The sequence below is a fragment of the Pelophylax lessonae genome (genome assembly GCF_965119305.1).
Source record: "Pelophylax lessonae genome assembly, chromosome: 5".
NCBI lineage: Eukaryota > Metazoa > Chordata > Amphibia > Anura > Ranidae > Pelophylax > Pelophylax lessonae.
In genome coordinates, this window is record NC_138772.1 from 510,551,259 (window position 1) to 510,575,631 (window position 24,373).

At 42.2% G+C, this 24,373-nt stretch overlaps 1 protein-coding gene across 10 annotated transcripts in view; it reads left to right on the forward strand.

Annotated features, from left to right (window-relative positions):
* The window catches only part of ENPP2 (ectonucleotide pyrophosphatase/phosphodiesterase 2), a 208,490-nt gene that overhangs the window by 66,718 nt on the left and 117,399 nt on the right, over nucleotides 1–24,373 (forward strand). The gene's annotated exons all lie outside the window — the stretch shown is intronic.

Genomic DNA, 24,373 nt, shown 5'->3' on the forward strand with positions numbered 1-24,373 from the left:
ATTACTTCTTTGACCATGTCTTACACTGTCAATTAAGATGTCTGGCCTGTAGGATTTACAACACCTTGAGCACTTAGACTAGACTTCTCTGAAATGAGGTAACTAGTGACGAGATACATATGTCCTTACACTTATTAGAAAAAGAATTCTAAGTAAGATTATTACTGAGAATATAAACCCAAAATGTGATATAACATTCCTAAATATATATGTATATGCCTTACATAATATAATGACATAATTATGGCTAATATCTTCTCACATATGATAATGTATCTATAAAAACTTATATGGTTCATCTTTAAATGTCTGCTAGAATATACTGGGGTATTGTCCATTGTTATATACTTATAGACAAACTGAGATATCCCCCCTTAACATAGCGTCAGACTGACTAAGTTTTATCTGATCGAGATGTCAAAAGAAATCTTATTTATGACAAAAGAAAATAGAAATGTCTGCTGAAAGTATAGGACCCTATTGTTGAAATTCTATGCTCTCTTGTAAGCTTGTACGAGACATTTTGTTTAACAAGTATATATGAACTTTGTTTCACCTTAAAAACAAGATGGACGCCATCCTGTTCAGAATCTCTTATATGCATAATATGAAATATACATGGCTTTTAAAATCATTTTTCTTTTTACCTATTATTATTTTAATAACCCCCAACAGGCCCGACATATCCCCCCCCTTTCTTCCCAGTAGACAAGTGAGCAACTTAGGCCTATCTGGAAAGAAAGCTTTTTAAGGAGTAGGGGAGAAAAAAAAAATGTCTTGTTCTCTTTTTTTTTTTAAGAGAATAGTTCATATTGGGAATTGTTCATAACTCTTAAGTACAGCGGTAAAAAAAAAATTTTGAGAAAAAAAAAATCAGTTCAAAATGTCAGTTCGTAGCGACTTTGCTGGTGTTAGCTATGTCACAAACTGTTCCTTGTTAGTCTCTTTGAATTCTGATCTCCTGGTAAAGAAACACAAATGTTCCTTGAAATCTGCATCTCCAGCTTGTACAGTCTTGATGGAGACAGAAATTAACTGCTGCAATGGCATTAGCAACTACCATTCAAAGCGCAGTAAAACAATGTTGGCAATCAGGAATCAGAGAAATCTGTTTGGACGTTCAACCTTGGATGTTGGTTGGATAATGAATGGTTTCAGCATGGCCTAGAGTGTCATACACCTCGACTGAGGTTTTCTCACATGTGCAATGCACCATTCTCACATCTCCTTCAACTGAAAACAGGAGGTAGTGCGATTCCTCTCAATGGATTTCCTCGGATCAAATGCACAAAGATCTGTAGAAACAAATCTTCCTCTCCGTCAACAAGAATCTGGGGCGTCTCGCAGCTTGATTCCTGAAGAGGGATCCGATTCAATGAGGGGTTCCATCCAGAACTGGACTCTAAGGAGAGATGACCCATCCAATCGCTGTGTCTTTGGCAAACATCATCGTCTGTACCAATCAACGACCTGGCATGGAAGGTTAATCTATTCCTATTGGGTGAAACATATAGTATGAATATACATTCTTATCAATTGACATTTCAATGCGATGTTGGGACCCTAAGCTTTCTCAGAGTTCTCCTTTAATCCACCGTGTGATCAGCCCTTTTATATGAGCACCATGGAAGGTGAAACTATATATGCGACCTTTCCTAGGGCGACTGACTTCTGGGGCTTATTAACATGGGAATATTTATCGCCATGGATACTACACATTGGACAATAATACAATGATCTAATATTTTGTTTAAAATTTACCTACTACTTAGGAGAAAAAAAAAAAAAAAATATGATATCTCCCCCTATGGGGCATCAATGCAATTTATTGTAGGCAATAAACTACCTGGCATTGAGGATTCCTTCTTGGTTACCGTATACAACCTTTAACCGCTTGACTTCATTATGTCATTAGGGTTTGATCCTCCTTGGTATCACCGTCATTGGCGATTTTTTGAAATGTGTCCGCTTTGAGCGACCTGTTTGAGTCAGAGGGATGAAGTGACCACTGAAAAATAGGAGGGTAGTTAGTATCTCACAACCAAGATCCCCCCCTGACAGGGATTTCAGGATCCTCAATGCTGTGACCTGGGATAAAAGGGTGTTAGAACCTCTGCATCCTATGCCTCTATTCAGTGTATCCCTTTGATTCCTGCCATTTGGGCATTAAAGGATTTTGTGGCCCTTGGCTGGCCACAGGATTTGTTCTTGAAGAGGAATTATTTTAATTCTGGGCTGCAGTGCCCAAAGTGAACCAAGTGATCAGCCGATCCAACTTGGCTTCTACTCTGCTGAAAACTTTACAGAGTTGAATTATTGGCTCCGCCTCCTGCGGTGCCTATATCTCTCGGGTTCAGACATATGGGACAGATCCCCATCAGAACCAGTTACGCGGTTCTGGCGTGAGGTCTGGGCCTTAATGTCACTTGATTTTCCCAAGGATTTTGGGGATCCCTAAGATGGGGCAAATCCCTATTTATTTGTGGGTGTCCTCCCCCTTGTTAATGGGATGTCCGGTGTCCTCCTTAAGGTATCCGGTGTCCCCTTGGGGCCTAGGTGGCATGTCTTGCTCCTTTGCCAAACTTTTTATTTTTATGTGCATGGGCAATGCCTCAAAGCACAGGGATTTAAATTGCAGGTGGTTGTACTCAGCTCCTTCATTGAAGGGTGTTAGGCACTTTTGAGTACAGCAAAAAAAAAAAAATTTATGGGGCCTTGGTGCTGTCTACATTTTAAATTGTAGATAACAGCTCTAGCAGCAGTAAGGTTTTTGTGTGGGCCTAATTTTAAATGACATCCTGCAGGCACAACACAGAAAGTTGTTTTCATAGGCCTCAGGGTAATCAATAATGTTTAAGGACCCTTTTTCATGACAAAAATCAGGACAATACTCTTTTTAAAACTTTTTTTTAAAAAAAAAAACTGGAGGTGCATGGTGTCTTTTTAGGGGTGCTAGTCTTTTTGCAGTGACCTAATATGACTCATACCTATTTATGCATGGCTGCCCAATTTCTGCCCTCCTATATTAGAAGATGGCTGGGGTAGGACATGGACTCTTTGCCTGACTCCCCCCCTTTGTCTGGGTCGTAACCAACAGACTGGGAATCATATCTGGGTCTGTGAATAATTACATCATATTTAAAGCAGGACTAATAAAGCATTGCCCTTTTGTATGGACACCATGACCTTTTGGAACTCTCCTATGTATTTACTTATGAGTTCCGTTTCTTGACTTGACTGTTACATTTTTATTTATTTTTATTTTTTTCAAAAGTTTCCACTGCTGATTACTCGGCAACTTTTTGCTAGAAAACATTTTTCCTTGCTCAAAACTTCCTAATTATTGCATTAATCATTTACATTTCACTTTCACATGATTACTTTCATTACAGTTTCCTTGATAAAACTTCTGCCACAGTTCTACTTTATTTTGCAGTTTCACGCTACATTCTCTTAACTGATGTGTCCCAATAGAGGTTACTTTCACCTGCTCAAGGAGGTTCCTAATCTCATACTCTCATTTATTTGGAGTGGAGATTGAAACTTTACTAAACTCCTTTTTGCTGAGCCTTCTGGTGCAGTTCCTCATAAAGATACAGTAAGATTGGCCATGACTCAAAAAGTATGTGATCACACTTCCTGACGTTTTTTTGGTGTTAGATAAGCTTATTGGTGAGTTCATACATACAGGTTTTCCTCTACCCATGTCAGATGCCCTTTATTGGCCCGACGTTCTGAGGATTTTGATATATGACTCTAACCAGCATTTACATATTCCACCATTTCAGACTCAGAGAGGTGTTTCCACACATTTATGATCTGTGCCAAATCTACTGGAGTTGTGGCATTACCACTAGGGACTGACACCTTGCCAGAGTTGGCAGCGTGAACATTACCTGCTGTAGACATTTTTAAGGCATTTCTATCACATTCACAATTAATAAAAAAAAATTCCAAAAAAAAAAAAAAAAAAAATTTTTTTTTTTTTTAAGTTATTGATTATGTCACCTGATCAATATATATGATTGGCATATGTAAGAAATCAATAATTATCTCAGCAGTGCCTCCATTATATGTAAGAATATTTAATAATAAATATCTCGCGCTCGTACTTATGTCAGAATATTTATACTGCTCTGAATATAGCAGTGTATTTATTTATGGTTAATAAGCAAAGATCTGTGAAAAAGGAGAGTCTTCACCTATTGCCATAAATCACTGTCGTGAATTCTTTTTAATTGATTAATTTCTTTTTAAAAGCATATACCAATCTTAGTGAGTACAGTCTACAGCGTGGAATATATATAAAAATATTTATTCTCAAGACATGCAAACACGATATATGATCAAACAAGAAGTGACACAAAAATAACTCTACATAAAAAATACTAACTTCAAATAATCAATGCAATGTGATGTTTAGCTCAATAATGAAAGTGAAACTAAAACAAAGTGAAACCAAAACGAAATGAAAGCAAGATTACCATTTCTTCCCAGGTATAGTATAAGCCATAAATTAATATTCTATATAAACAGACTACAATGGTCTGCGCAATGCATAGCCGAAAGTCACGTCACTGCAGATGAGTGAGAATAAGCCATGCAAAACGGAAGACTTAAAATTGCAAATAATGCATTTAATCTGATATTAATAAAAATGTATAAAAACAAAAATCAGCTTTTTAGAGAAAAATATACCATGGCTTATACGGCTGGGATTGTAATCTCATTACCCTTAAATATGCATTATAAAACATATAAGGAAGGAATAAACAATTGTTGAATAAAATCAAATAACATAGCAAGGCATATTTACCACACTTATGGCTGCTAGCTTCAAATCGTTACCAGAGTCCTAAGATGGATGCCTTTCTTAAGATGGTGGCTTCCCTTCAAGTTTCAGATGAATGATTGGACAAATATGGAGTATGTCTGGATGAGTCTATTGAAAAATGTAATAGCGTGTGTGGTGTAAGTGTGAGGTGTGTTGTCAGTAGTGTAAAGTGATGTCGTGTCTCTCATCTGGGTTGGTCTTTTATATGGTAAGAACAAAGAGCTATAAAAATTACCATAAGTAAAACCCAGAGGGATGAAACATTATCCCAATTGGTCGGGATATTCTATACCTCAACTGGTGAGGTCAGAGACACGCCTCTTCTGATAATTAACCCCATACTTGGATAATAAAGTTAAATGATGATTTCTCTATATGTAAGATTAATCATAAAACACAACATAAAACTTTATCCAGACTCCCAGTACATACATAAATGTTCACCTGTATTTCCATCATTCATCTTGGCAAGTAATGCCATTTCAATAATTATATTATTTAAGACAATATAATATTTTTATATGGAAAATCTGAAATTATCTCAAGACTGCACCTGGTATTTCGCCTCCAGAGGGCAGTCTTGTACCGTTCATTAGATTTTGTATTTAATATTTTTACCACCATGTCCTTATCTGATGACCTCTCTGACCTCTGGCTAGTGAATAGCCATTACTTCTTTGACCATGTCTTACACTGTCAATTAAGATGTCTGGCCTGTAGGATTTACAACACCTTGAGCACTTAGACTAGACTTCTCTGAAATGAGGTAACTAGTGACGAGATACATATGTCCTTACACTTATTAGAAAAAGAATTCTAAGTAAGATTATTACTGAGAATATAAACCCAAAATGTGATATAACATTCCTAAATATATATGTATATGCCTTACATAATATAATGACATAATTATGGCTAATATCTTCTCACATATGATAATGTATCTATAAAAACTTATATGGTTCATCTTTAAATGTCTGCTAGAATATACTGGGGTATTGTCCATTGTTATATACTTATAGACAAACTGAGATATCCCCCCTTAACATAGCGTCAGACTGACTAAGTTTTATCTGATCGAGATGTCAAAAGAAATCTTATTTATGACAAAAGAAAATAGAAATGTCTGCTGAAAGTATAGGACCCTATTGTTGAAATTCTATGCTCTCTTGTAAGCTTGTACGAGACATTTTGTTTAACAAGTATATATGAACTTTGTTTCACCTTAAAAACAAGATGGACGCCATCCTGTTCAGAATCTCTTATATGCATAATATGAAATATACATGGCTTTTAAAATCATTTTTCTTTTTACCTATTATTATTTTAATAACCCCCAACAGGCCCGACAAGCTGAACGTCATAGCTCCCAGGAATCATTGCGCCTGCACCGGCCCCGACGTCAGTTCCGGGTCGCGCGCGTCATCCCCTTCTAAACAGCTTCTGGGCATGCCCAGAAGCTGTAGAGGGATGACGCGCGCGACCCGGAAGTGACGTCGGGGCCGGCGCAGAGCATCGTGGGACCAAAGAAGGCGGAAGAAGACGCCGAAGAGGATCTCGCTGGCTTCAAGCTGCCCACATCTGAGATGGCAGCGCTGGACAAGACGTTTGCAAGGTAAGTATTTGTCCTAACAGGTAAGTGCAACCCGGGACAGATCAGAGGCTAGCCATTGTGGAATGCACTAGCCCTGACTGTCCCGGGGGTATTAAAAAAAAAAAAAAAAAATCCAGGGTGGAACTCCGCTTTAATGGATTGTCACTTGTGACATTTCAATAAAGTTCTAACAAAAAAAGGAAAACGAAGTAAACAGTGTAGCATGCTTGGATTGGCGCTTTGGCACTGGGCACACCCGCAGCCATGCGTTTAGCACATGAATGGACCCTTGGTGAATAAGATAAAGTTATGTTCACATCAATCATCTGGTCATTAGACGTGTGATTTGCTTCACTAGGGATCAAAATTGAAACAACGTTTTTGTTCTGAGATTCAGGTGTATCCGAATGTCAGGATCACAATAGTAACAAATTTCAACGAATCAAAAATACATTTTAGCAAAAACAACAAATTCATTTGCATTTTTTTGTTTCATTTGTTTGCGCCTTCAGAGGCTTTTGTCAATTCATTAATCTGTGTAACACTCTTTATTGTTATGATTGGCCAACGTCCCAAACCTCATAAGCAAATCGGCAAAAAAACATAACGACATAACCAATGAATCGGAATCTTCCAAAATAACTTCTGAAAACACGAATCAATTCAGAACAACGAATATAGGAAACAAATCCGAATATATGAAACGAATTCCAATAACGAATCATTCTAACGTAATGAATATGGCGAAAGTAAATGATTGACTTAACAAATGAAAACGAAACACATTTTTTTATTGTGCTAGCTTTTTTTTTTTTCCATTTTCCTTGCAAGCGATTCGGTATTTAAAAAAACACAGCTTCACCTTCTTTATATGTGAACATTCACTTTGCTAAGTGAACAGCCCCTACACTTTCAGTAAAGCAACCCCTATGTTTTTAAAGCTGGTACTGAAGGGACTTTAATGACTATGATAATAAAATTGACCTACTTTGCAAAAGTAGTACTATACTGTAAATAGGGGTCTCCAAACTTTCTAAGCAAAGGGACAGTTTACAGTCCTTCAGTGCCGGTTCACACTTATGCGATGCGGGAAGGCTGCGAATTCGCAGCCTGTTCCTGCATCGCACACGCACCCCAGGCAGTTCACACTGCCATATGCGATACGCTGGGGGTGTCAATGTAATCTTAACGACACCCCCAGTTTGATCGCATATTGCAGTGCGATCGTGCAGTTCGCACAGGATCGGATCGCACAAGTGTGAACCGCTGTGCGATCCGATCCTGATGCGGCTGCAAAAATGCCTCCTGTGCGTGTTTGCTGCGGGTGCGATGCGAATTTAGCCATACAAACTGTATGGCTAAACTCGCACCGCACAGCCGATCGCATGTAATGTCGGAGCAGTGCGCTCGGACATTACATGCGAACCCCGCACACGCAGAAGTGTGAACCGGGGCTCAGGCTTTGGGGAGGGGGAGGCTGGACTGTGGCCACTGGGTATAGAAAATACCCCAGCATCAGTGGCCATAAACAATGCCTCATCATTGGCTTTAATGGGTAGAATAAGACTAATTGTTGGTATCCATTGGAAAGAATGGTGCCATCAATGGTGTTAGAGGGAAAAATGGTGTTCCCATCATTGGTGTCAGTTGGTGGAATAGTGCTCCCAAGCGCCAAGATAAAGGCAAGCAAAGGGCCACATCTGGCACCCAGGCTGCAGTTTGGAGACCTTTGTGTTAACCACTTTACCACCGGAGGATTTTGCTGTCTTACGTCTGGGCCACTTTTTGCGATTCCGCACTGTGCGACTTTAACTGACAATCGCGCGGTCATGCAAGGCCGTACCCAAACGAAATTTACGTCCTTTTTTTCCCACATCTAGAGCTTTCTTTTGGTGGAATTCCCCCCCCCCCCCCCCAAAAATGTAAAAATCAAAATTTTTTATCATTTAGGCCAATTTGTTTTCTGCTACATATTTTTGGTAACAAAAAATCGCAATAAGCGTATTTTGATTGGTTTGTGCAAAAGTTATTGCGTTTACTAACTAAGGGAAAGATTTCTGTCGTTTTTGGTGTTTTTTTTTTTTTTTTTAACGAGTAATGGCGGCGATCTGCGCCGCCGAGAAGGGGGAGTGTCTGCCGACGTAGGTCTACGTCGTCAGACCTACAAGAGCCACTTTGCCGCAGTAGAGCTCTAGTGAGCAGCAGCAAAGTGGTTAAATTATCCATCAATGGAACCTTTATATGTTTAAATGACATACTGTATGCAAACACTAGTAAAATAATTTTTTATATGATTAGGTAGCATTGGATTTTTATAAAGTGTGAAACAATTCAAATTATATATAAAGCTGCTCGCACTACAATGGACAAAACTTTGCAATAAAAGTATATAGTAAAAAGTGCGCTAAACAAAATTAGATAGATATAAATACAGTAGCTCAATAATATAGTAGCTCAATAATATAAATGTGAGTATACCCCTCACATTTTTGTAAATATTTCATTATATCTTATGTGACAACACTGAACAAATTACACTTTGCTACAATGTAAAGTAGTAAGTGTACAGCTTGTAGAACAGTGTAAATGTCCAAATTGGGCCCAGTTAGCCATTTTCCCTCCTCGGTGTCATTTGACTCGTTAGTGTTACAAGATCGCAGGTGTGAATTGGGAGCAGGTGATTTAAATTTGGTGTTAACGCTCTCACTCACTCATGAAACTGAGCTACAGCACGGTGGCCAAGACCATACAGCGGTTTAACAGGACAGGTTCCACTCAGAACAGGCCTCGCCATGGTCGACCAAAGAAGTTGAGTGCACGTGCTCAGCGTCAAATCCAGAGGTTGTCTTTGGGAAATAGACATATGAGTGCTGCCAGCATTGCTGCAGAGGTTGAAGGGGTGGGGGGTCAACCTGTCAGTGCTCAGACCATACACCGCACTCTGCATCAAATTGGTCTGCATGGCTGTTGTCCCAGAAGGAAGCCTCTTCTAAAGATGATGCACAAGAAAAGCCGCAAACCGTTTGCTGAAGTCAAGCAGACTAAAGACATGGATTACTGGAACCATTGTCTGACGGGACCAAGATAAACTGATTTGGTTCAGATGGTGTGAATCGTGTGTGGCGGCAACCAGTTTGGGAGTACAAAGACAATGTTTCTTGCCTACAGTCAAAGCATGGTGGTGGGAGTGTCATGATCTGGGGCTGCATGAGTGCTGCTGGCACTGGGGATCTACAGTTCATTGAGGGAACCATGAATACCAACATGTACTGTGACAGACTGAAGCAAAGCATGATCCCTCTCCCTTTGGAGACTGGGCCGCAGAGCAGTATTCCAAGATAACGACCCCAAACACACCTCCAAGAGGACCACTGCCTTGCTAGAAAGCTGAGGGTAAAGGTGATGGACTTGCCAAGCATGTCTCCAGACTTAAACTCTATTACGCATCTGTGGGGCATCCTCAAACGGAAGGTGGAGGAGCGCAAGGTCTCTAACAACCACCAGCTCTGTGATGTCATCATGGAGGAGTGGAAGAGGACTCCAGTAGCAACCTGTGAATCTCTGGTGAACTCCATGACCAAGAGGGTTAAGGCAGTGCTGGAAAATAATGGTGCCCACACAAAATATTGACACTTTTGGCCCAATTTTTTACTTAGGGGTGTACTCACTTTTGTTGTCAGCGGTTTAGACATTTATTTCTGTGTGTTCAGTTATTTTGAGGGGACAGCAATTTTACACTGTTATACAAACTGTACACTCACTACTTTACACTGAAGAAATTACACTTTGCTACAATGTAGTCACATGAAAAGATATAATAAAATATTTACAAAAAATGTGAGAGGTGTACTCACTTTTGTGAGATACTATATATCAAACAATAAATATCTAGTGAGGTATAATGTGCAAAAGTGCCAATTTTATATAATCGTGACAATAAAGTCCCTATAATGATTATAAATTCCACACAGAAAGGAGGATGAAAATCTCAGTGTAAACACTGTAATAGAAATGGATTGTGCCTCAATCACCACTGTGTGACTGTCCACCGCCCTATCAGGATAAACTGCTTACCAGAGAGTATGGACTCAGATAGATAGACCTTCGATAACGCTTGAATATACCCAAAGGTGGTGTTTGAAGGCAGCTCTGAAGGTTTCCCAACATGATTCCACTATAGGACCACCACTCACAAAGTAGTATCGTACAATGTGTTGGACCATAAAGATAAAAGAAGCCTCCACATAGTGTAAAACTGTAACTTCCAATTGTATTTAAGGTAAAAAAACTTACATCATATCCAAGTAACAAGTGACTTTAACATTGCGCAATTAATGGTGAATCAGCCCATAAAATATAAAAAGTTATGTAGAAATCAAATGTATGTATATATCACAATAGTGACAATGATAACATAAATAGTGAATAATTGTACAAAATAGGCTATATACAGTAGATAAATAAATATATAAAATAGTGTGAAAACAATCGTGTTAAAAAATCCATATTGTGCAAAAAAGTCCCTATATACAGTATATGAAATGCTTCCACTATAAAAATCAATTCTTTAAAGGTGCTAGTAGTGCTGTAAACATGCAGGAATAAAGCCACAAAAGTGACAATGTGCTTCAAAAGGTGCCACAGTGAAAATATCTCCCAAAACTGGGCACCCCCTTGTGATTGGGTGCACACCTTAATATATGTGACCTTGCAGTAAAGCTCGGTCATAATGCGCATAATCCCTCCCTAGGCAGGATTAGATCTGTTCAATCCCCCCAGGTGGGGATCCTCTATAGCAAGGGTGGGGAACCTTTTTTCTGCCAAGGGCCATTTGGGTATTTATAAAATCATTCGGGGGCCGTACAAAATTATCAACTTAAAAATTAGCCTGTTATATTTGGTCAAACATTCAATTAACTCACCCCTAATGTGGTGGCTGCAACTGCTTCTCTTTGGTGAGGTGTGTGATGTTAGCTGGTATTGATGATTTTGCTACTCTCAACTGGTTTTCCAGGTTTGCGTCGGTCAGTCTTGAGCGCAGTCGATTTTTTGTGGTGGTAAGTTTTGAAAAGAACTGCTGGCGGGTCCTGATGGTGGGTACAGCTGGCTGGTACTGCTGGTGGGTACAGCTGGCAGGTACTGCTGGTGGGTATTGCTTGCTCAGGCTGGTACTGCTGGCTTGTACTGTGCTGTGGGTACTGCTGGCTGGTACTGCTGGCTCTGGCTGGTACTGTTGTGGGTACTGCTGGCTCTGTCTGGTCCTGCTGGGAGTACTGCTGATTCTGCTGTGGGTACTGCTGGCTCTGGCTGGTACTTCTGTGGGTACTGCTGGCTCTGGCTGGTACTTCTGTGGGTACTGCTGGCTCTGGCTGGTACTGCTGTGGGTACTGCTGGCTCTGTCTGGTCCTGCTGGGAGTACTGCTGATTCTGCTGTGGGTACTGCTGGCTCTGGCTGGTACTTCTGTGGGTACTGCTGGCTCTGGCTGGTACTGCTGTGGGTACTGCTGGTTCTGCTGAGGGTACTGCTGGCTCCGGCTGGTACTGCTGTGGGTACTGCTGGCTCTGGCTGGTACTGTTGTGAGTACTGCTGGCTCTGGCTGGTTCTGCTGTGGGTACTGCTGGCTCTGGCTGGTACTGCTGTGGGTACTGCTGGCTCTGGCTGGTCCTGCTGGGAGTACTGCTGATTCTGCTGTGGGTACTGCTGGCTCTGGCTGGTACTTCTGTGGGTACTGCTGGCTCTGGCTGGTACTGTTGTGAGTACTGCTGGCTCTGGCTGGTACTGCTGTGGGTACTGCTGGCTCTGGCTGGTACTGCTGTGGGTACTGCTGGCTCTGGCTGGTACTGCTGTGGGTACTGCTGGCTCTGGCTGGTACAGTTGTGAGTACTGCTGGCTCTGGCTGATACTGCTGTGGGTACTGCTGGCTCTGGCTGGTATACTGCTTTGAGTACTGCTGGCTCTGACTGGAACTGCTGTTTCTGCTATGAGTACTGCTGGTTCTGGCTGGTACTTCGGTGAGTAATGCAGGTACTGCTGGCTCTGGCTGGTACTGCTGTCTCTGGCTGGTACTGCTGTGGGTACTGCTGGTTCTGGCTGCTACTGCTGTGAGTACTGCTGGTTCTGGCTGCTACTTCTGTGAGTACTGCTGGCGGAAAATGCTGGCTAGGAGAAGTGTAGCAGCGCCACGCTGGAGGAAGAGGTGATGTTTCCTGTATTTGTCACAGGCGGAGTGCATTTGATAGCTCTCCGCCTGTGACTCACTCAGACTGTCATAACGAAGCCCGAACTATACAGGAAGCATCGGCTCCGTTCTGACATATCAGCTGAGAGAGACACAGACTCGGCTGCACAGGGGGCCAGACCAAATGACTTTGGGGGCCGCATACGGCCCCTGAACCGTAGGTTCCCCACCCCTGACCTAAAGGATCATTGCAGTGCAGGGGCAACCCCACTGCAAAGGAGAAGTTTTTATTTCCCCAAAGAGCAGCTTTAAATCTACAGCTTTCAATCAATTAATACTCTGCCATGACGACCTTTGTTCAGTAACCTCCTGTCCCTTTCTTTCAATTGTAAATTTGCATGGTCACTCTGTGGCATGCTCTTGCATGGCTGTTTTTAATATAGATCACTTAATAAACGCTCACTTAGAACATCAGGAAACCCAATCTGAGAAATGCCATTCAGCCATTGCTTGAATACATGTAGGCAGGAATTGGCTGCAAAGAAGCTACAGAAGATTAACATGGAGTCAAATTATGTGAAAATTATATATATATATATATATATATATATATATATATATATATATATATATATATATATATATATATATATATATAACATGGCAACTGTTTGATGGCATTCAGCTAGGTTTTACATCAATATATCTTTTTCTTATTATCATTATTATTTATTTTTTTTTTTTTTTGTGTGGCCTGTTTTACCTTTTTACTTTTTTATTCTGTAGACACAACAGGAAATGAGAGAAATTCCCCCTAAATGAATGGGAGACGGTTGTCTCGGGAACAAGTGGTCCCTGTCGGATAATTTTCTCTTATCTCTTTCCCTTGTGACGACTCTATATTTATTTTGGGTTTTCACTCACTTTGTTTTGGTGACAATGGCGAGGACAAATGGGGTGAATCTCCCCAGTGGGCCACAGACAGAAACTACCCTATAAAAAAAGAAAATGTTACCTTTTACATGCACTCTAACTTTACTCAACTCTTTTAATCCTTATGCTGTTAGCATTATTAAATAGATAGAAAGGTTTATTATACAACACATTTACTTGTCTTCAGTTTTTTTTTTTTTTTTCTGGTTTCTGCCCTAGGCTAAAAAAAATGTTCATCTTCCCAGGAGTCTTTATGGGCATTTTTTTTTTCATCTGGAGGAGGGGCTTTCTAAGTTAATCACACCCTCTTGCCTGCATACCTGAGCTAAGGGCAAATTAATTCCAGGAAGTAAATGCTACATGTGTCATCTGCCCAAACTCAAGATGGCCACAGCTAAAAATGCCAGGGGTTTTTTTTTCAAAGTGATTTCTCAACTAAATGGAGGCAAAAATGGATGGCTGAGTTTGCTTTGAATATTAAAAATTAATTAAACCGCTTTTTCAGTTTGTGCTGCTCAGATACAGTTGAGTTCCACTTTAAGAATCTTACTCCATAGTGTGTACTTGTCTCAGGAGCACTATGTGTCATTTCTGTCTGCTGCTCCATTCCTCTATCAGCATGAATCACTTCTGACAAGTTTTTTTTTCCTTGCACCAAGAGAAAAATGGTGACAGGGGGGTCCTCCAGCAGATTGACAGCCTCAGCTCTGTTGTTCCCGTGAGCTGCATTAAAGGGAGGGGGGGGTGTCTCTTCCCTCCTATCAGCTCTCAGAGCTCCCCTTACTTAGCTCTGCAGAGTATAACTTCACCTCTCTGCTCCCTTTTTTTCTGACAGCTCAGACAGGCTTTATAAATTCTGGACTTTGGCTGTAGAGAAGAGAGAATAGCAGATAAACAGGTACAACTCATATAGGAGGATTTGTTTAATCTCTGTGTATAACCTGAGACCAGTCACTTCACTACAAATTAATAGGCTGCTGTGCCCACGGCTATGCACCAGGCGGAAAACCAGCATAGTGTGAACCTAGCCTTAAACAATAAACTATTGTATGAGAAGTGAGCGACAGTTTCTGGATATTTAATTTTTATCTTAGTATTATTGGGATATTAAACAATAGTTACATAGTTAGTCAGGTTGAAAGAAAAGACACAAGTCTATCTGGCTCAACCAATAAAAAACAAAAAAAAAACAGTAAAAACCCAACCATACAATCCCATATACACAATCCTATATCAGCAGTTGAGCCAGAGGAATTCAAAAAAACCCCAGTAAAGCATGATCCAATTTGCTACAGCAGGGGAAAAAAATGAATTCCTGATCCTCCGAGAGGAAATTGGATATTCCCTGGATCAACTTTACCTTTAGTCCCGGTTCACACTACCGCGACTTGTCAGGCGACCTGTCAGCCTGACAAGTCGCGGTCCATTCTGTGCTATGGGAACCGTTCTAATAGGAGCGACTCAAGTCGCTCCGACTTAGAAAATAGTTCCTGTACTACTTCTGGTCGACATCGGAGCGACTTGCATTGACTTCCATTATAAGAAGTCCGTGCAAGTCGCGCCGAAGTCGCGGTGCACGCAACTTCACAGGTCGCCCCCCCAAGTCGTGCCGGGGTAGTGTGAATGGACACTTAAATATTAATATAATTTATAATTACTATTATATAATAGTAAAAAATGTAACATTAGCAGCGCTTAATTAGGGAAAAATTAATCTATGCCATCAAAGTCCTTTGCAAAAACGCCCTCAAAGGCTCTTTATAAAATTCCCAGGGAGTGTCAGTGGGGATAATCTTTCAAACGTGAAGTCCAAACTGCACGATCACCGGCCCATCACCACACCGGGATGGCAGATTATATCTTGGTGATATCTGGGGTGGAGAAGCGAGCTAACTTTGATGAGGCGGCCTGACCTTCTGGATGATTACCAAAGCTTTTTTATTCAATCTCTGAGTGTTTAACCCCTAGGGGGGAGGTGTGGTGATTGGCCGGTGATCGTGCAGCTTGGACTTCACGTTTGAAAGTTTAACCCCGCTGACACTCCCTGGGAATTTGGTTAAAGAGCCTTTAAGGACATTTTTGCAAAGGACTTTGATGGCATAGGAGATTACAGTTCACTACGGACTGGTCACTTTCATATCTTTGTATTATTGTGATATAGTTCATTTTTTGTGGGGTCATGGAGTCCTGTTCTCTTACTTTTGTTAACTTGGTGGTGGTAGTTTTTTTTTTTTTTTTTTTTTCTTATTTTGGACATTGGTTTAGGACATTGGTCTGGGAACAGTTTATTTATACATTGTGGTAACCATAGTAAATGATGATGTGCTTTTGCAATGTCAAAGGAAAAGATCCATAAGCTGCACAAGAAGCAGATCCATGTGCATGAAGTAAGATGAATAGCAGCCTCAGCCCGAACTCAAGCTAGGGCACGCCCCCAATGTGTTTTGCCCCGCCCCTTGGAGTTTATTCATGGGGTGTATGATCCAAAGGGCGGGGCGAGACACTTTGGGGGTGTGGCCTGGAGTCCGGGCTGAGGCTGCTATTCATCTCACTTCATGCACATGGGTCTGCTTCGTGATGTGTGGCTTCTGGATCTTCTCCTTTGACTTTGCTGCAGCTTAGAGCTAGGGTGAGCTCCCTGTCCTTGCCTGCACTCACAGCAGTCTAGTTGGACTTTTACCTCTCTACCAGTGCGGCGCCTAAATTTTATCTTATTGGGTCACAAATTTATCTGTTTTTACCACGTTAGCCCAATGCACATTAACACACAAACATCCATTTAGGTGCATCATTTTTTCAATGGATTTCCTTACGTGCAAAAATCACAAAAAAAGGTGCCTACGATTATTTATTTATTTATTTTTGCATCACACTACAGTGCATGGAAATACATCACCATGCTTTGTGGTGCGATTTTTAGAACAAATGCGTTGGCTGGTGTATTAGGGGTGCCATTAAGAATTAATGTCACTATAGCGCGGTTGTTAGTGCATTTTAATATGCTTTGGAAGCATAGGTGTCAACAGAGCTTTAGCCTGATGTCACACTAACAATCTAGTTGCTGGCAAGTTGTCATTGGGATTTGTGGACATGACTACTGATTTATCTGCAATGGTATTTTGTTATTGTGATTAATGCAAAATGAGTTGTAAAAACACAGAACATCTTCATATGAGATCTACCAATGCTATTCCTCTGAGTATCCCTATCTGGTTCAGGAAAGGACATAGAAGACTTGTATTGTTCCTTACATATTCTATTAAACACCTCCTTTTGTCTGAATTAGGTTAGCAGTTGATAATTATTCAAGAGGAAGTCTGCTGTATGTTAAATAAGTGTTCCTGAGTGTACTTTTCTATATCTGGGAATTATGGTGGAATTGTGGGAGGGCCTTCATCCCAATATTAAATATATACCCTCCAGAGGAAGCAATGAATTTTTTAATTGGCACAAAAAAACCTTTCTCTGGAGCCAATTATTAGTCCCTTGCTTCCTCTGGAGGGTATTTGTTTTCTCAAGTACTAAACCAATATGAAATGTATTAACTGGCCTTTAAAATTGTATATCAATCCCAAGTTTTAAAATGTTTGTCCTTTTTTTTATAAAAATAGTTCATTTGAATACTGTACTGAGTGGTTACAGAATTGTATTTACTTTTGTTGGCTTCACGAAGCCTATTAAAAGACAGTCTGAAAGAAAAAAAAAAAAAAAAATTGTGTATCGATCCCAAACACATTTTTGTGGCATTGGAAAGGTCCAGGTCTTTATGTCAAAGCCTAATTCAACAAGGTGACATTAGAAGCTGATTGGCTACCATGCACAGCTGTACCACATTTTGCACTCTCCAGTTTTAGTAAATCAACCTCACTGTCTCTCCAAAGTGAGGGGTGAACCCATATTAGACAGTTGTCACCTTTTTCGGTGGCACTGTAGATTTGTTTTTTCCATTGTCTCCTGCCCTGGTGACTGTGGCCCCTGGGACAAAGAAGGGGAATCTCCCCAGTGGGGAATGTGACAACAATAAAACATGACATATCCTGCTCTACCTGAGTCCCGGTTCACACTTGTGCGATGCGGGAAGGCTGCGAATTTGCAGCCTGTTCCCGCATCGCAAACGCACCTCTGGCAGTTCACACTGCCATATGCGATATGCAGGGGGTGTCAATTAAATGTTAACGACACCCCCAGTTTGATCGCATATCGCAGTGCGATCTGACAGTTCGCACAGGATCGGATCGCACAAGTCCTGATGCGGCTGGAAAAAAGGGTCCTGTGTGTCTTTTGTGCGGGTGCAGTGCGAATTCAGCCATACAAAGTGTATGGCTGAATTCGCACCGAACATCCGATCACATGTAATGAAGGAGCAGTGCGCTCCTATATTACATGCGATCGCCACACTCGTAAAAGTGTGAACCGGCCCTAAAAGTTCAATAGACTTCTCCCATTTTTTATTTATGGTTGTGTCACCATGCATGCTTATGCAAAGGAGGAGCAATTAACCCAACCCAACAGAGAAAGCAAAAATAATATCCAGATAAATCTTGTGTGATCAGCTTTTCCCTAAAAGCAGTCAGCCAGGAACAGCTAACACTGCCCATAGACATGACCCTTTCAAGTGACATGGCTCTGTTGGCTGCATTGGTCGACAATCATTTAACGTCTTTAATTAGCGTTTTAATTGTGTTTGTTTAGTTTTCTGTCATTAAAGGAAGGATCAGCTTTCTTTGCTGAATGGAAACTTCCTAGTTAATTTGAGATAACATGAAGACAAAACAGTCCAGATCAAGATGTCTTGACTTCCTGGAAAGTCCAGGGACTCAATACAAACTTCGCTCTTCCAAGGTAGAAGTTTCCTCAGCTAGACAAAGCTTACTAAGGTCATTCCCTCTGGAGATGAAGCCTAAAGGACAGGGCATAAATCACGTGATGTAGAGCATTCCACGAGGGGCTAGTAGAGTTTAAACGTTAATCAAGGGCAAAAAGATATACATAAGGCTCACAATGTGCACTGTTTTGGAAACCATAAAAAGTCTTCAATTTATGTGTTTATCCTAAATCTTATTTTTATTAACATTGTAAAATAACTTTATTTAGAAAAAAAAAAATAAAACTGATATATACATAGATCACTATTATATAACACCGTGTTAAGTTTTATGAAGCTAAGATCAAGACCATGGGCACACGATCACAAACTAGTAAGAGGAAAGTTCAAAACTGAACTTAACAAGTGTGAGTGTGTGTGTTTGTATATGTATGTATGTGTGTGTGTATGTACGTAAATAAATACACACACATATAAGACCCGATGGACCGCATGGTCTCTTTCTGCCGCCACTCTTTTCTTTTTTTTAACGTTTCAAAAAACAAAAATTAAAAATGTTTTGTAACAATCAAAAATGATAATGGCACATGTCTCATAAAATAGTTTAGCAAACCATAAACTATATTAATCATAAAAAACAATAAAACCTAAAAAGAGGATTAAAGTAGATGCAAACCCTAAATTGAGGGCATGTTGTTTGCTAAAGCACCCCATAACAGAAATGATTGTCATGTGTTTTTTTTTTTTTTTTTTTTTTCATTTTTCCATTTTCTTGCTCTGGACTGGTTTGATGTTAGAGACAATGATTAGCCATGTGTGTCTGAATGGCTGCTTGAAATCTCTTCCAGAAGCCCACGTAATAGGGTAACAGTGCATGAGCTTAATTGGGAGACAGTTGTCATTCTATGACAGGAAGTCACAATATCCCCAGGTATTATTTTAATGAAAGCTACCTATTTCAAGAAGATTGAATACAACTTTTGCAATGACATTAAAGTGCTTCTAACGTTTTTTTGCAATAAAGTAAAAAAACCTGCTGGGTGCAGCTCCCCCCCCCCAGCCCCCCTTATTCATACCCAAGCCCCATCTCAATTCAGGTAAGTGCATGAGAGCAGTGGGTTTTTCTCTCCTCATTGGCTAAAACAGCAGCGGGAGCCATAGGCTCCCACTGCTGTCAATCACAGCCAGTGAGTCAATGAGGAGAGAGCAGAGGGTGGGACTGAGCCGCGCTCTGTGTGTGAATGGACAACAGGGCCAGACTGAGAATAAAATTCAGCCCTGGAAATAATTTCATACCAGCCCCATAGCATTATTATACCAGCCAAACAGCATAACTTCATTATTTTCTTGTTTGTAATAGGGAAAACCATGCATTTTAAAGCACATTTGAAGAGTGTGTTTTATATAGATAAGACAGATATGAAAGCACATAGGGCTTTATAAAAGAGCAAATTCCAGTTAAAAGTGGTGAAACATGGTACAGGACATGGTACAGGAGGTGGTCATAGGCTGTGTGGACATGGTACAGGAGGACATGTCAGAGGCTGCGGGCATGGTACAGGAGATGCAGAGGCTGCGAGTGTGGTACAAGAGCACATGTCAGTGTTTGTGAGCATGGTACAGGAGCACATGTCAGAGGCTGCGGCATGGTACAGGAGATGCAGGGGGCTGCGGGCATGGTACAGGAGATGCAGGGGGCTGCGGGCTTGGTACAGGAGATGCAGGGGGCTGCGGGCATGGTACAGGAGATGCAGGGGCTGCGGGCATGTTACAGGAGATGCAGGGGCCGTGGGGATGTTACAGAAGGTGCAGGGGCTGTGGGCATGGTACAGGAGAGGTAGAGGCTGCGGGAATGGTACAGGAGATGCAGGGGCTGCGGGTATGGTACAGGAGAGGCAGAGGCTGTGGGCATGGTAGAGGAGATGCAGAGTCTGTGGGCATGGTATAGGATATGCAGAGGCTGCAGGCATGGTACAGGAGATGCAGAGGCTGCGGGCATGGTACAGGAGATGCAGAGGCTGCGGGCATGGTACAGGAGGTGTCATAGGATCTGCAGGCATGGTACATGAGATGCAGAGGCTGTTGAGGGGGTCTTACTTACCGATCTGTGAGGCGCCTTACATTTTAAATGGTGCCGTCTGGCGCCATCACGTCACTGCGCAGGCGCCGTCTGCTTGAGAATGGCTGAGCATGTACGGACTTTCCCGAGTGGCGGCAGCGCATGTGCAGTTGACATGTCAGGCCGGCCGCAGTCATTTTTTTATGGGTGCCACTGCCCTTCAAGCATCCCCAGAGCAGGGGGACTTGCTGGCCTACCTGAAAATTTCCCGGTAGGCCAGTCCGGCCCTGATGGACAATGTCCATTTAATGGAAGCACAGCTCAGGAGCAAGCCTGCTTGGGTGCCCCATAGCAAGCCTCTTTTAAGAGGCTTGCTAGTGGGGGCACTCAATAGGGGAGGAGCCCAGACCATTTGCGGGGGACCCAAAAAGAAAAGGATGTGGGCTGCTGTGTTTCAAACCATTGCACAGAGCAGTTAAGTATGACCTGTTTGTTTTTTTGAACTACAACATTTAGAATACCTTTAACATATTAATGCTTACAGGAGAGTTTAGCTATAAGGTTTAGAGCTACTTTAACCTGTTGCCGACCGTCCCACGTACATTTACTGTGGGGCGGTGGCTCCTGTGTGCAGAATCGTGTACAGGTAAGTCATTCTGCTTCTCCGGATCTGGGGCCCGCATGTGCGCCGCCGCCGGGCCCACTCCTACTGTAACTGAACACAGCGGGAGCCACTCAGCGGGTCCGCCTGCACCCGGCGATCATTCAGGACACAGGCAGAACGCCAATCTCCCTATGTAAACAAGGCAGATCGCCATCCTGTGACAAGGGAAGGCTGTGATCCTGTGTTCCTACACACAGGAACACAGATCTCTGCCTTCCCACAGTAAAAGCATCTCCCCCACACAGCAAGCACTCCCTAGGAAAACATTTAACCCTTTGAACGCCCCTGATGTTTACCCCTTCCCTGACAGTGTCATTAGTACAGAGACTGTGCACATTTTTAGCAGTGATCCACTGTAATAATGTAACTGGTCCCCAAAAAGCGTTGCTTAGTGTCCAATTTTGACTGCTGCAATGTCGCAGTCCCGCTATAAGTCGCTGATTGCCGCCATTACTAGTAAAAAAAAAATTAAATAAAAATTCCATAAATCTATCCCATAGTTTGTAGATGCTATAACTTTTGCGCAAACCAATCAATTTACGCCTATTGGAACTTTTTTTTACTGATGTAGCACCCTCCTAGATAGGTGCTAGGTTAAAAGCATTTGTTTTTCTCCATCTGCTTATCAGGGGAGCCTGATCTGTTAGCTGTGCCTGTTACATGTGTCTAGGTGTGATTCAATTGGTCTGAGGGAGTGTCCCCACTGTATCCAATAGGGGAGCCTATTGGACAGTGGAGGAAACCCAGCCAGTGGCAGACAGGCTTTTGTGTCAGTCCCAGTGGGAGGGCACCACCGCAGTGCATCCTGGGATTGACTATAAAAACTGAGGACACATGTGACAGGCCATCTTTGGTGGGAAGCAGAGTCCCAGGATGAGGGTGACGGCTGTCTCTCCTCTTTCAAGTCTAAAGAAGGTGGTCACAGGTGGTCGGCCTAGGGAGCCTTGTGAATGTGAAGGTAAACATCCTTGATGTCGATGGAGGCAAGAAAATCCCCCTGATGCAGGGAAGCCACCACCATGTGAACAGACTCCATTCTGAACTTCTGCACCTGCACAAGCAGTTCAGTGCCTTGAGGTCCAGGATTGAACGCACCTTACCTTCCTTTCTGGGGACTGTAAACCGGTTTGGTTTGAGTAAAACCCCTGAAAAATGTTCCGAAGTCTGAACCCGGACAATTACCCCTTGAAGTAAAAGGTCTTGCACCGCCCCAAAGAGAGCCTGTAAGCGGACCGGGGACAGTTGCAGGTTGGAAGGAAAGAACCTTTCAGGAGGGTAAGAACGAAACGTGATCTTGTACCCGGACCGTTTGACTTTGTGTACCCACTTGTCTTGTACCGGGGAAGTCCACAGGTCCGGGAACCAGCGAAGACGTCCCCCCACCCCTGATATGGTTGAGGCCCCTCCTTCAAGCTGAAGGGGCTTTGTCCTTGGGTCTGGAGAAGCCTGCTCTTGACTTGCCAGACCAAGTTCGCTTGGATCCTCCAGAGGAGGCCCAAAAGGGCTTCGATCTCTTGTCAGTCGACCCTGAGGGACGAAAAAAAATTCTTATGAGCCGAGAAAGAAGGCCCATGTCTACGACGAGAGTTCTTGCCCTTAGTAGCCTGTGAAAGAACGGTACTCTTCCCCCCCTGTGAGACCTTTAATGATGTCATCCTGGGTAGCACCAAACAGTCGATCTCCTTAAAAGGGAAGATCAAACAAGGCCTTTTTGGATGGCCGGTCCACAGACCAGCATTTGAGCCGAAAGACACGACGAAGGACCACTGTCAAAATAGAGAGCCGAGCCACAAGGGGAGCCACATCCATAGAGGCATCACAGATCAACTGCAGTCTCTGGACCAGCTCAGCAAAGGCAGGGGGGAGCTGTTCTCCAGGTCTCAGCATTAAAGCTTAGCCCACTCGGTTAGAGTCTGCGACACTGGGGCAATGGTGAAAATTGACCTCAGTGACAAACCAGCCAGGGTGTACATATTGCGGGCCACAGCATACTGTAATTCCATCATTATAATAATGGCGATAATGATCATATTAATAATTGGTAGGAATATTCAGTGGAAGGGCAAAATGTTTCAACTTCCTTACCAATGTTTCCAGTATTTAGAAGTACACAATGTGTAATTTCTCTGTCAAAATCAACGACACAACTATAAACCCATCCCCACACGCAAAGGTTTTCGGTGTAATCCTGGACTCTGAACTATCCTTTCAGCCCCACATCCATTCACTGTCCACAGCTTGCCTCCTCATCCTCCGCAACATCTCCAAAATACGCCCCTTCCTAACCAATCACATGAATTCACTCCCTGGTCATCTCCCGCATCCACTACTGTAACTCCCTCCTTATTGGCTTACCATTACATAGGCTATCCACCCCCTTCAGTCCATCATGAATGCTGCTGTCAGGCTCATCCACCTTACCAACTGTTCAGTGTCTGCCATTCCCTCCACTGGCTTCTGCTCACCCAACAAATAAATTCAGGATACTAGCAACAACTTACAAAGCCATTCACAACTCTACCCCCAGCTACATCACTAACCTAGTCTCAAAATACAAACCAAATCGTTATCTTTGTTCCCTACAAGACCTCCTGCTATCTAGCTCACTTGTCACCACTTTCTTTGTTCACCTCCAGGCCTGTTCCAGAGCCTCTCCCATCCTCTGGAACTCCTTACCTGAATCTATCCGACTATTTCCTACTCTGTGCACTTTCAGATTATCCATGAAAAGCCATCTCTTCAAGGAGGCCTAATAGTATCTGGCCTCATAGTATCTGGCCTCCACCTAAAAACTGTACATTTTTCTCCATCACCACATCTCCCACAGTAATTACCTTTTGTATCTCTTGACCCCCCTCCTTAGATTGTAAGCTCCAACAATCAGGGCTCTCTGATTCCTACTGTATTAAACTGTGTTGTAATTATACTGTCTGCCCTTATTTTGTAAAGCGCTGGATATTATAATTTTTATAATTTTTGGATTGTTTCTGGTGTACGGCGAATGCACTTTTATGTTGGCAGCCATTGGTCCCCATATCTGGCTATTTAGCTATTATTGGGGTACTAGCTTTTTCCATCTTTTATTGGTTAGCGCTGATTAATTACTCTTTATCTACATCACTAACCTAGTCTCAAAATACAAACCAAATCGTTCTCTTTGTTCCCTACAAGACCTCCTGCTATCTAGTTTACTTGTCACCACTTTATTTGTTCACCTCCAGAGCCTCTCCCATCCTCTGGGACTCCTTACCTGAATCTATCCGACTATTTCCTACTCTGTGCACT